Source organism: Manis javanica, chromosome 4, assembly GCF_040802235.1.
Source record: "Manis javanica isolate MJ-LG chromosome 4, MJ_LKY, whole genome shotgun sequence".
NCBI classification, from domain to species: Eukaryota; Metazoa; Chordata; class Mammalia; order Pholidota; family Manidae; genus Manis; species Manis javanica.
This window is the reverse complement of record NC_133159.1, coordinates 71,022,199-71,035,820: the sequence shown is the minus strand read 5'-3', so window position 1 is coordinate 71,035,820 and position 13,622 is coordinate 71,022,199. Positions and strand designations below refer to the sequence as shown.

Below are 13,622 nucleotides of genomic sequence, written 5' to 3'. Positions count from 1 at the left end.
ATACTTCTTCCTCTGACCCCTTTCCGTAAACTTTTACTTCCGGGGTCCGAAAAGCCTTAAAGAAATATGTAGAATACCTTGTGAGCGTTGGCCTTTCAAGGTGCTAAAGCTTAGGTTTGAGGAGAGCTTTATAGGGCTTGCCAGCTATGTGAACTGTAAAATGATGAGTATATAGAATCCTTTATTTAGCGTTTACATGTGCTGAGCCATTAAAATATTGAAACAAAACAGTCTTTGCTGTATAGCGTTTACATTCTACTGGAGAGAGAGCTAAAATGAGCTCACAAATAAATAGTGTGGTGAGCTATAAAGAAATCCACCATATGGGAAAATTAGAACAGGATAAAAAGAGGATGAGAGGGTAGAGGGGCAGGTTGCAGCTTTTAAACAGGATTCTCCGAGTAGGCTTCATTAAAAAAGTTACATTGCACAAAGATTTAAAGAAGGTGAAGGGGTAAACTATGCATTTTTCTGGGGGAAGAGCTACTAATCTGAGAAAAACTGATTGTCTAGGAGAAAAGCTGGTCAAGCAAAGGCAACATACAGCCCCAAGGCTCTTAGTATCAAGCCTGGCATGTTTGGTAAACAGTAATAGAGGCCAAGAGTCATATGCAAAAGGAGAAGAATGGGTTAGGAGTGACATTGTGTAGGAGTTTGTAAATATTTGGTTTTTAGTTTTTGTGAGATGCAGATTTGAATGATTTTGAAAGAAATGACAAGATCAGACAGCTTGAAAGCATCATTTAGACTGGAGAAAACTTTAGAGGAAGAAAAGTGAAAGGAGGGAGAAATGATAGTGGCTTGAAGCAGAGTGGTTCTAATGGAGGTGGTGAGAAGTGATCAGATTCTTTTGCAAAGTAGAGTCCTGATGACTGAATGAAGTGCATGAGAGAGTCAAGGATGACCTCAAGACTTTCTGAACTGAGCAACTGGAAGGATGGAGTTACCATCAGTTGAGATGGGAGAAACTTCAGGTGGAGCAAATTTGAAGGGTAAGATCAAGATTTCAGTTCTGGAAATACTAAGTTTGAGACACTTACTGGTCAACTAATTGTTGTCAAGTAGTCAGTTGGGATGTGTGATTGTACAGTAGGAGAGAAAGATATGGGCTGGAGATCAAATAATTGGGAGTCATTAGCATATATATAGCATTTCAATCAATTGAAGTGAGTATAAATAGAGAACTGAAAAAGAGAAGCTGACATAGGACTGAACCCTGGAGCAGTCCTACATGAAGAGTTAAGAAAAGGAGGACACAGTAAAAGAGATTAAGAAGAGAAAATCAAGAGAGTGTTAGGGAAGTTAAGTGAAGAAAGTGTTACCCCAATGGTTAAATTTCATGAAAATGCCTTCCAGAGACAGAATTCTTACTGGTTTACTGTTAAGAGTCAGTTTTCTAGGAACTGCCTTAATTTCCAATTATATGTTTCAATATTGACATTGAGTGTTTAAATAATTCAGTATGTGGTGTCCATACTGTACTTTTTACCCTTTCAAGTTCTTTTAAACAGGCCATTAAAAATGTCAAAACTGCATCTTTCAGAGTACAAGTCCCATCAAAACCTGCCGTAAAGCTACAAGTCCAAAATTGTGATGCGAAAATTAAAATCATCATATTTAGACTAAAGCTGGATTTGAATTATGCAGTATTATAGAAAGGAAAAAATAGTGTTGAGTTTAAAAATCATTGACATATGGGTTTGGCTGCAACAAGTCAGACAATTTTATGTTGTTTATTTAAAAAGAAGTAAAAAGGAGGAGGGGAAGAAGAGGGAAGCAAATCAACCTTTATTGAAAAAAATAGACTAATATTCTGGAAGTCTCTTCTAGCCTTAATATTTTATCTGAAAATACAATACAGCCTTTCCTCATAAGAACACAAAATAATCCTGAAATAGGCTATAAGCTTCTTAACATAGTGAACTTTTTTCTTCATAGCTTATTTTTAATAACAGTTGTGTAAATTAAATGAAAGGATTTCTATGATCAGAATGAAACTGTTATGCTGAAGAACTCTCAAAAGCATTGATCACTTCAGCAAATACATATTTAAGCTACTCAGTAAATGAATAGCATAAGTGACTATGGTCAAAACAGTGGTATGTTCAGATCTTAACTCAGTCACATATAAAATCTCAAGTAATACAATCTCTGTGAGCCTCAATTTCATAAGTAAACTGAGGCTGATCATGCTGCCACATAGGTTGTTGACATAATTACAGATATACCTACAATAAAAGTTAACTAGCTATTTTTATATTTCTATATGTCAGACTATACTACAAGTTGTAGAGAAAAGTCATGTTTGCCTTCAAGTAGCTTGCAGTTTAAATTAGACCACTTATCTCAAGAAATTTTGAGAGTTCTCTTATTTATTCTATACCTTAAATTATCTTAGTGACTAATGAGGTTTGTTACTCTGACTTTACTGACCCAGAAAGTCAGCAAAAAGTTATTAAAGGGATTGGCAGTGTCAAAAGGACTTTCACAACATCAGCTCTCCTTTGAAAGAAGTTAAAATTAACAAGAATAGAATTAATACAATTTTGTGAGGAAATATCAGAGTCACCCCCTGCCCCACACCTGAAACTGAATTAATTTGTGACTCAAATATGAAAAGTTTTCAGGTATTGAAAACCTGGAGAGTAATTGTATTGTGAACACCATCACCTATATACTCCATACTATGAAATAGACAATGCATGGCTGGCCTTTTCAGAAATCAGAAATGTATTAGGAAACTAGAAATTGTCTTCCAGAAATGTCTTCAGATTGTGTGTTTGGAATAATTTCTTATAATTTCCTTGTGGCATTTGACTTAGGGAAGACTCTAAACTTGGTTGTGATGGTACAAGATTCAAGGACAGTCCTCCCTAGATTTTCCAAGTAGCTTGATCCTTAGCAATAACCTGGATGAACAGGATTTTTTTTCTGCCTGTTAATATTTCCAGAGTATATATAGCTCCACATGTCCTCTGGTGATACACATTTCTGATCCTAATTGATCGCAGTTTCACTGAAATATCATCTCCTTAAATGATTTCTGGTTGTTTGAGTTCTTCTAAGGAGTTTTTATTTATACCTTTGGAATGAATATGGTACCTCTGGCTGGTGTTTCTGACTATGGAGCAACCATAAGTATAATTTAAATATCAGTCTGGAATGCCTTTTCTGGGTCTAAGTATTACTCTGTTGATTCATTCAGTCAACAAATATTTATTAAGTCATACTTTGTGCTAGATCCTCTGGCTATAGCTTTCAAAAAGAAACCCTCCCTGTCCTCAGAACTGCAGTGCGGAGACCAAGTATAGAAGCAAATCCAGGAAGTGTGGGAGTGCTTTCTGTGACTGCTGCCTTGTATACTCATGACCAGTTTAGAATTACAACTCATGTTTTCTTCAAAGAGCCAGATTAGGTATATTCTTAAATCCCTTGTAGATAGCTGAGAATATATTTTCTAGAGAAATTAACCCATGTGTAGTGATTAAATCATTCAGACCAGACACAATATATACAAATATTTGTTTGTTTTCAGCTAATACTGTTATTCAGCTAATACTGAATATTTTTCTCAATTTTCTATAATCATAGAAGGAATTACTATGTGAAATAAAATGTCCTCTACTATATCATTTCACAAACATAAAATGTAGCGAACATTCTGTCCAATTATCAGACATACTATTTAAAATGAAAGATAATGAAGCACAGTTCTTAGCTTAGACTGGCAGTTCCCAAACTTTGTCTCAGAACCCATGTACATTCTTAAAAATTATTGAGGACTTCAAATAGTTTGGTTTATGTGGATTTTATCTATTAACATATGCCATGTAGAAATTAAAACTGACAACAAATTAGATATGTATATATTTTAAAATAATAAACCCATTATATGATAACATGCACACTTTACAACAATGACTGTATTTTCCAGAACAAAAAAAATTAGAAGAGTGGCATTATATAACATGGGTTGCAAATCTCTTTTATGTTTGGCTTACTAGGAGACAGCTTTGTTTATATTACTTCTGCATTTACTCTATTGTAACATACTATTTTGGTTGAAGTATGTAAAGAAAATCTGGCCTCAAACAGGTATGCAGTTAGAAAAGGGAGGAATATTTAAGAGCTTTTTCAAATAACTGGATATTCTTCTTTGATATTACACCAAATTTGAGAGGTAAGTTTCTTAAAGTTCAGTTGCAGTTAATCTGAAATTATATCAACTAGCTCTTCATACTCTGTTACATTAAAATCTGTTGTTCTCTCTTGCAGTTTGAATGTCTTTCACCCATGCATGATTTTGTAACATCATGTATTCACTGAGTTATGTGTATTTTCCAAAAGTTGACACATTTCTTGAAACAATATCACAAAACCAAATTTGTTAAAATTGCTGCTAATCTCATCAGAAGAGTCCTTCATTTATGGCAAGCTGTGAAACTTACAGTGGTGAGTAGAAGTTTTCTGAATTTCTGATTTTCACTTGAATAGGGTCTTCCTTGCCTCCAGGTTACCTGTGGCAGTGCCCATAAGGCAGTGCAGGAGGTAGAAGCAAGGATTAAGGGGAGTTCTGGGTGGTGAGGACCTCTTGTTGATGAACTTTCCAGGGCTGTTTTTCAGATTAGGCCATATCTGTTATTTTCTTTCACACTTGGATCCCTGAATACTGGCTTACTTTTCCATTATAACCATTAGTCAGCAAGAGCAACCGTATCACAAACCCTGAGTATATTCTGAGAGTCTACTTTCAGAGGCAATCTGAGGGGGTTCTTTCTGGGGGGTGCTTCCGCCCTGCTCATTTGTGCAGGATGCAAGTTACCATCATACCATATGATGGATCCTAAGGCAGCGTCTTGGGAGAACTGAAATTTATGTTATTTGTTGCTTCTGGTTAAGATTTTTTCTTCTTCTCTGGCCCACTAAGGAAAGGAATGCATTCTTAAAGCCTCTCCTCTTCTTGAGGCAGTCAACAAACCTTTTCAATTTTTCTGAAGTTTCCTCCTTTTTTCCTATAGCAACCAGATGAAATAGAGATAAAAATTATTTATTTCTAATAGGGATGATAAGGTCCTATATAATGTTGGTCTTTGGCTCCAAAAAATTAAAAGAAAGCTAAGCTTCACTTAGGGGGAATAACAAAAGTCAGTCGCTCCCCTGGAATTTCCATCACGAGAGCCAGGAAGGCCGCTGGGAGACAGAGAGTTAATGAGATAGAACAGTCTGAGGAACTGAACGTGTGTTTGTGAGATCAGCAGTAGTGATATGGACAGAAACTACAGAATTGGATTACATTCTTATCCTCTGTATTTTTCCCTATGTCACTCTTACAAGATTGATGCTATGGTACAAAATGGTATTAGGGATAAAGAACCCCTTAGTAAGTGATTGAGTTCCAAAAGTTTCCACCATATTCCGGCATACTACAGGAAGATTTTTAATTTAGTTTCCCTATAATTAGACCTCCTTTATTCTAAAGCCTAGAGTACAGGATACATATTTTGTACTACAAAATTTTCCTTAGTCAAAGGCACTATTTCTATGACGGAGACATGCTATAAAGTTCTAGTATTCTCCAGGAATCGTGGATGCTGGAATATCTTATATTTGCTAAAATCTTCCAAAAGCCTATATATCTATGTGAAGTATGATCTGTGGACCAGCAGCAATGACATCTTGATGGATACTTGAATGGAAGCTTGATAGAAATGCAGAATCTACTGAAAGAGCCTCAGGTGATTCATAAAACACATTAAAGTTTAAGAAACACTGCTGAAGATGTGTGTTACATCCCTCACCCCTATTAATTTTATTGATCCATTGGAGGTCTTGTTTCAGGCCAAAAATTTATGGCTGGTTTATAATGATATTTTATTTTGCTAAAAACAGTATTTTATTATTTTTAAATGATTGCATTGCTTGAAGGGAGGACAAACTGTTGGGAACTATTGTGGAGTTCTCATTTATTTTCTAACATTTATATAATACTAACATTTATATAATATTTGTATAATATTTAAGTAATACTATATAATTTATGTAACACTAACATTTATTTTCTAACTTAGTCCTTGTACAGACTTGGAATAAGATTAAGCAGATACTTATCTGACAGGTAAGCAGCATATGAATCCAGACACCTATGATTATATCTTGTGAGAAAAAAATGGCTAGCCTTTCCCTTCAGGCAACTAACAAAATTGATTCTCATAGTACTAGGCATTCACATAACCTGGCAACTTGTGAGAAGTGAAGATGTCTGGGACTCAGAAATCAATGTTTTAACAAGCTCTGCAGATGATCCTGATGCACACCCACATTGGAGACCCACTGATCTTGAATCATTATTACCTTCTGATACATAAAAGTAGACCATTTAAAGATTTGTTTCTCTGGAGTTTATGGTAAGCTTCCCTAACTGGGAGCTAAATAAGCTTCCTCCTGTATCTTCATATAGGAAATCTAGATGCCCATACTAGGTGGTACTGAAAAAATTATTATAATGGTCTCATGCATATATAATAGCAATGATGGGAGAGGTTGTATTGATAAAATTAAACAGAGATTATTGTTTGGTTACAACATCATGTTTACTTTTTGCAAATGTTAGTCAACAGTCTGGTCCTTTGGTATGTCCAGGTCACTCTTGGACATTCAGTTCATTTTTATTGCTGCTTATGTTAATATTTTAACACTGATTTGCTTCATTTCCCAGAAATGGTTGATTTTTGAATCTCAGCTATACAACATAAGGTCTCCTCCTGCCAAATGCAATGTGATATATGAATTGAATCCTGGAACTGAAAAAAGACATTTGTGGAAAAAGAATGAAATTTGAATAAAGTCCAAAGTTCAGTTAATAGTAATGTAGCAAAATTGGTTTTTAGTTTGAAAAATGTAATGGCAATCTTGAAAAATGTATGGTAATGTAAAATGTTAACATTAGGGAAACAGTGTGAGGGTACATAGGAACTCTATTATTTTTGCAACATGTCTCTAAATCTAAAATTATTCCAAAATAAAAAATTTCTTAAAAAAAAAATTCTCCCTGACTCTTTACTTAACAAATCATTGAAGTATTACCAGGTAAAAGAATTTAAAGAACTGCTCTACACCAACCCAGGCTGTACATATGTAAGTAGACCAACTTTATTAAGCTCATTTTGTTGGGATGCCAGCAAAGCTACCAACAATCACAAAACACATTTGCTAAATGTATAGGACAGGCAGTTAAAGCAGGAAAGATGTTTGCTTTTGCACTCCATTCCTTGAACTCTTATGTACAGAGTTTCCACTTAAGTACTTTAAACTTGGTGATACGTTGTTTTAATAATAATCCTCAAATCATTTCATGGATGACTGTTCCTATCCACCCCCGCCCTCCTCCAGAGCACTTAATGCAGTTCACTGCAGGAAGTAGGCATTCAGAGCTCAGTTTTCTCTGACTAACTGACTGACTCAGTGTGCTACCTGTAATTATATTTTAAAATTTAATCAGGGCAGTTCCAGGAACTCAAAGGAATAAAGTAAAAATCAACTATTCAAGTGAGGTTTGTGAAATTGTCTAGAGTGAATAGACTTCATCAAAATGTGTCAAAATGCAGAATTTGTGAGTGGAAACCAGAGTATCAAAAATTTAAATCATCCATATGAAATACACTCAAGACTGAAGTTAATAGTTCTGAAATCAATTTTGGACTGAACAGAAAGTTACCATTCTTACTTCTTTCATGCTTTTTGTTGTATTTTGTTTTTTCAGGTAATCAAGGATCACAAATATTAACTTGCTCTGGCTGTTGATACATGTTGAGAAATTCAGAAGAAGGCCTGTAATAGGAGGAACCGTTTATCTCTCTGATTTTTTCAGTAGTGTGAAATGGAATGAAAGCCAAGGCTACTTGAACAGAGCCAAGACTTACGATATATCTAACATTAGAGACTGTCATAGTGTTTCTCATATATCATCTCAGTCCTTCTAAAATTCCTATAAATAGATGCAAGGCAGGAATTATCATTTTTCCAGCAGGAAAATGGAAATTCAGAATGATTAAGACAGTATCCAGATTAAACTATGAATTACGATTCTTTGTCCATTGTCTTTCAACCATGTGTCATACCCTTAGATTAATATTACTTAGAGTAAATTATTAAGTGAACACAACCCTATACATCTGCATATAACCCATTTTCTTTTCTTGACTCTTGAATGTATATTCAGGAACAAAGCACTTGATGAAGTACAATGTGAATCCCTGAAAAGACACAGATGCATGAAGTTTAAAGCAGTGAATGTAACAGCAATATTTGTTTTTCATTTAACTATTTCAGTCCATGTTTTCTATTGTGGAGATGGTAGAGTTTGACACAATTGTGGTATAATGAGTTTAAGCCAAAAATTTATATATTTGATGTATCATTTCCCATATCTATAATTGAACTAAGAAGACTTACTCAGGGGTTCCCAATTATAGAAAGAGGAAAAGAATTATCTCTATGATTTCCTGAGGTGAAGTAATAAATTGGAAATTATTTGGTTGACACATTATAAAATTGTTGGTCAAAGCCAGGTGAATTATTGATTTTTCTTCCAGATTTCTTCTTCAGAAATAAAATAGTCTTCAAATACTGGAGTAAGATTTTACATTCAAATGATTTGAGGGGAGGTTTAATATTTGAGCTGCTAAAAGGAAGTTTGCCATTTGAACTGCTAAAAGACTGTGCCTTCTAGCCTTATACAAAATGAAGAATGCTTCTGTTGTGCTTTACATAGCTGATGGAGAGATACTATCTATTTCATGTTTCATCTCATATTAACAAACATTTCTGCATTTTTTGTGAGACTAACATAGTCAGGGTTTGATGTTCTAGATAAGGAAATGAAGTGTTATCTTTTCCAGAGAAATATTGCATTGGCATATCACACATTGTATTGATTCATAGGCATTTCCATTAAAAATGGGAGTCTCCCTAACTTCGGATTGTGTTTAATGAATATAGCACATTTAGCCCATATAAACTGTTAAGCAAGGTGATTCTAGTACTCATTATTCATTCATTCTATAAATATTTCTGAGCTTTCACAACCAAGCATGGGCCTTCTGAGGACGTCAAAGAAACAAAATGCAGCAGAAGGCCCCTCTACCAGAAGTTTAAAATTTAATGAAGAACTAAAACACACAAACATAAAATCTTGTATCTCAATCTAGGCACTAAACAGCACTGGAGAATAACAGCACTGTAGGAGTTAGAAGTGACAGTTAGTGCTATGATAGTAAATAAAGAGAGAGCCCTGTGTTTTAGAGGAATTTATGATAATGGTGAGGAGCATGGGTTTTATACTTTTTTTTGTAATACAATATTATTTCATATATTAATTACACTGTGTTTAGATCTCTATGGCTTATTTACTACCCATTACAAGTTTATAACCTTTAATACCATTGTTCTTATCCCTCCTCAATCCCCTGGTACCACCATTTTTCTGTATTTTACAGGTGTAACTTTTTTAGATTCCACATATAAGTAATATTGTACAGTACTTATCTTCCTGTTTGACTTACCTTGCTTAACATAATGTGCTCAAAGTCATCCATGTTGTCACAAATGGGAGGATATCCTTTCTCATGGCTGAATGATATTCTATTATGTATATGTACCGCATTTTTTTTTTTTTACCCACTCATCCATTGATGAGCATTTAGGTTTCTGTATCTTGGCTACTGAGTAACACAGGTTTTAGAGTCAACTAGATATGTCAACTAGAAGTTAAATCCCTTAACTTCTCTAAGCCTCTGTTTCCTTTTCATTGAAAGTAAGTAGATAACAAAATACTTAGACCATGGAGTTGTGATGATTAGATGAGACTGATAATGCATGAAACAACTTTAGCACAATCTATCTGGCACTAAGTATGCTCTCACTAAGTACTTCCTTTCACTAGCAATTTATTATTATAGTTAGATATTTCCCAGAGAAGACAAGAATTAAGGTGGACTTGCTCAGTGTTTGAGTTGAGTGCAAGACCTACCTCACCTGTCACTGATAACTGAGGAAAAGAGAGGATCAGTGATGCCCCAGTTGGAGATCTACTAAATGACTGGATAAATTGCATGGAAATTCATTCATTCATTCATTCACCATATATTTATTGTGTGCTTTCTTATTGATGGCCACTGTGCTAGTTGCCAGGATAGTAAAGGTAAGTAAAAGCACTCAGGTCCTTCTTTCACTTGAACAAAACTTTACATAAATACATATAATTATTATAATGAGTGTTATGAAGATGTATACTGTGCTCTAAGAGTGTAGCAGGGAAGAGCTGCTAGCTCAGGGAGGGCTTTCCTGAGGAAGTGATGTATGAGCTGAATTCTAAAGGAGTGGAAGGGAAAAGTGGGGAACGTTGGGCAGGGGAACAGCATTTGTGAAGATGGAACTTGGTGTGCCTGACACCTAGAGACTAGTGTGGATGGAGTGCAGAGATGGGAGAGGCCTATCAGGTGAGACTAGAGGCAGGGCTTTAGGGGCAGTGGTAAGGATTTAAATCATTATGCTATGTATATTAATGGTAAGCCATTAAAGAGTTTAAGCAGGGGCATGATGCGATCAGGTCTGTGTTTTGCATGAGTGCTGTGCTGCAGTGTGAGGAGGGCCAAGAGTGCTGGAAGGGTAGAGGGGCCTCTGTGATTGTGTTACCAGGTGACTGAAGGAACTGGTGTCAGTGGGAGTATAAACATGAAAAAGATTACTGTTGTTATTAACCAGTCTTCAAATGTGCTGATACAATTTCCTTTCCAATTCCTTCATGTCTACAGCAGGTTATCATAGCTGAGAAGGCATAGTAGAAGGAAAACAAGGAGTGTGTGGTGGACTAGAATCCAAAAGAAGAGAGACTGTTTCATAAATGAGTCATCTACATGTCAATGCTGCTGAGAGATCAGGTAAGCGGAGGAAGAAAATGTCCATTGGATTTAACAGCCTAAAGACCATTGATGACCCTAGTGACAGTAATTCCAGGGGAGTGGAGATGAAAGTTAGATCAAAGTGGTTTTAAAAAGGAATGTGTGGTCAAAAAGGGAGAAAGAATAGGCAAATATTTTCTCAGTTTGTGAAGGGGTGAGCAGAGATAGGGTACTGTGAGTGGAGGAAGTGGGTTGAGGGAGGATATTTTAGAGGTGAAGATTGAGTATGTTTGAAAGCTATTGGGAAGGGTCCAGTACACAGGGGCATTAATCATTGAATGAAGAGAGAAGGCAGCTGGGGTGAGATCCAGAGCACAGGCAGAGAAACCAGACTTAGAGAGGAAAAAGGGAATAAGAAAGGGTTGGTACAATTTTATGTACATGCATAGGTTTCAATTTTGGGGAAATTGAGGGGATTTCTGATCCTTTGTGTAGTACAGGTGAGGTCACGGGATATTTTAGCTAAATTGAAAACAAAGAATATTCATTATTACTGCTTTACCGTCATCTCTAGAAGCCTTGAGACTCCAAATTCCATTTGATTCAAGACATTTTCTAAGAAAACATTTCCCTCTCACCCTCTGACAGCATCTTTGCATATTGTTCCAAACATGCTAAAATAGCACAGTTGTATTTCTATAGCCAGTAATCCTATTTTACTCATTAATGCACATCCTAACAAAAGCTAAACCCTAAGAGATGAGGGAGGAGGAAAATTTATTTCAATATATTCATAAAAATTCAAACAAATAATTTCAGTAGTCTTAAGTCTTGATCATCGCTAAGATCACTTGGTTTCGACCCTGAACGTTAGGGCCACTGCTTATTTTCACAACTGCCAAAAAACACGATGTTCTTAGTCAATTTGTAATAGACAGAAGCCAGGGAAATAAGTTTGGATTTTTAAACATCTTTCCGTATAACAGAGTGACCATTTAGAAACTCCTAAACAAACTGACAACATAACTCATTATATAATATTTAGTTAGTGACCAGCATGCTTAGAATACCAGGAAAACCAGATTTATGTGACACTAACTTCAGCTGGACTTAAGACTTAAGTGAGTGGATAAGTTATTTAAATTTCCTTTAACAGAAGTTAGTTTTTGGAGGAAATGAGTAGGGACTCTGACACATGACTGAGTAGTAAGCCTTGTAGTTTGGATGCCAGGAAATAAGACTCATTGCAGATATACATACTGACTCATTAATTAACAGGATTCATATTAATTACTTCTAGTTCCCAGTGCTAATAATGGTTTTCACAAAGTTTGAGTCTTTAAACTCCTTCCTTCCTCCTAAACTAAAAGGCAGTCCTCTTCCTCTTTCAGTCACCTCAAATTAAGAAATCTTTTTAGACTCATATTTGGCTCTTTTGTAGTTACTAAGCTCTCGTGTTTGAGAAAGTCTGTTCAACTGTCCCTGGATGTATTTGGATTTGTGTTTATCCTGTTTGTCCCATTCATTTATCAGTTCTTCCATTGCAGTGGTTTTGAATTGTTTCTTTGTCCTGATAATTACTTCATGAAAGAACCTACCCTGACAGAAACAAACTCATGCTTACATGCATTCTGTTATTATACTTCTCCTTTGCCATATCATTGTAATGACCAAAAAAATGTGCTCATATGGTAGAGAGTACATTTTACTGCAATAATAATGATAGCTAACATTTATTTAGCACTTTTTGTACACAGAGTAATGTTCTAAGTGTTTTACTTTGACTCATTTAATTCTCTCAACAGCCCTATGTGCTGGGTACTATTGTGGGCCTCATTTTTATAGATTAGGGATATGAAGCACAGAGAGGTGCCTATCTTGCCCAGCATAACCCAACAGAGCCAAGATCCACACACCCAGTACCCTGGCTGCTGCACCCATCTTCTTAGGGGCTGTACTATAAAATGATCCACTATATAAAACCAAGTGTTTCATTAATAATTTAAAATGTGATATTTTGGCATATAAACTTTACCACTACAGACGTGAAATGAAGATAAATAAAAATTTGCAGAAGTAATATCAGCAAATAAAGTAGGTAGAAAATGGTGCATTATGATTGGAGGTGGACATGGGGATTAAGGAAGAGTGAATGTTGGGAGATTCTAATGAAAACCTTATGTCCTATCTTGATCACTAGTCCCTCCCCACTGATGGTCTGCATGCCCCTAGTAGAGAATTACTGCTTTAGTAAACTATGCATGACTCCCTACAATGCCTTCTGCATGTTATTCCAAATAGAATGGACCCTTAGTGAATATTGGTATCTCACCAGAAAGGTCGTTAGTTCATTCAGCAGCCATTTATTCAGAGCCTACCACCCAAAAGCTCATAAATCTCTAGGGGAGACAAACATATAAACAAATAGTTGCACGCAGTAAAATAAATTTAAAAAATAAGTCACATACAAGATATGTAGTGGGGATACTGAGATGAAGAAGAGAAGTGGTGGGAAAAGGATAACAGGAATAAGAGAGTATGTGAGAGGCATCACTAAGGAGGAAGTGTTTGAATTGAGTGGGTGAGTTCTCCAGGCAGACAGGAATAGGGAAGGCCTTTCCAAGCAGAGAGTGTAGCATGTGTGAAATCATAGATATGAAATAGCATAAGAGGGTGTGTTCATGGAACTGTAAGCCCTATAGTATTATGGGGACATAAGCTTCA

General features: G+C 35.7%; 1 long non-coding RNA gene across 3 annotated transcripts; it reads left to right on the top strand.

Moving 5' to 3' along the window:
• LOC118971355 (uncharacterized) lies at positions 1-8,874 on the top strand. 3 transcript variants are annotated; one of them, XR_012130227.1, is made up of 5 exons: positions 13-992; positions 4,276-4,452; positions 5,628-5,735; positions 6,069-6,115; positions 6,214-8,874. It is a non-coding gene; the product is annotated as an uncharacterized lncRNA (long non-coding RNA). The 3 variants fall into 3 exon arrangements; XR_005059759.2 differs by having other exon boundaries at positions 1-992; positions 4,276-5,735; XR_005059761.2 differs by having other exon boundaries at positions 17-992; positions 5,628-8,874.
• Positions 8,875-13,622: the final 4,748 nt, after the last annotated feature.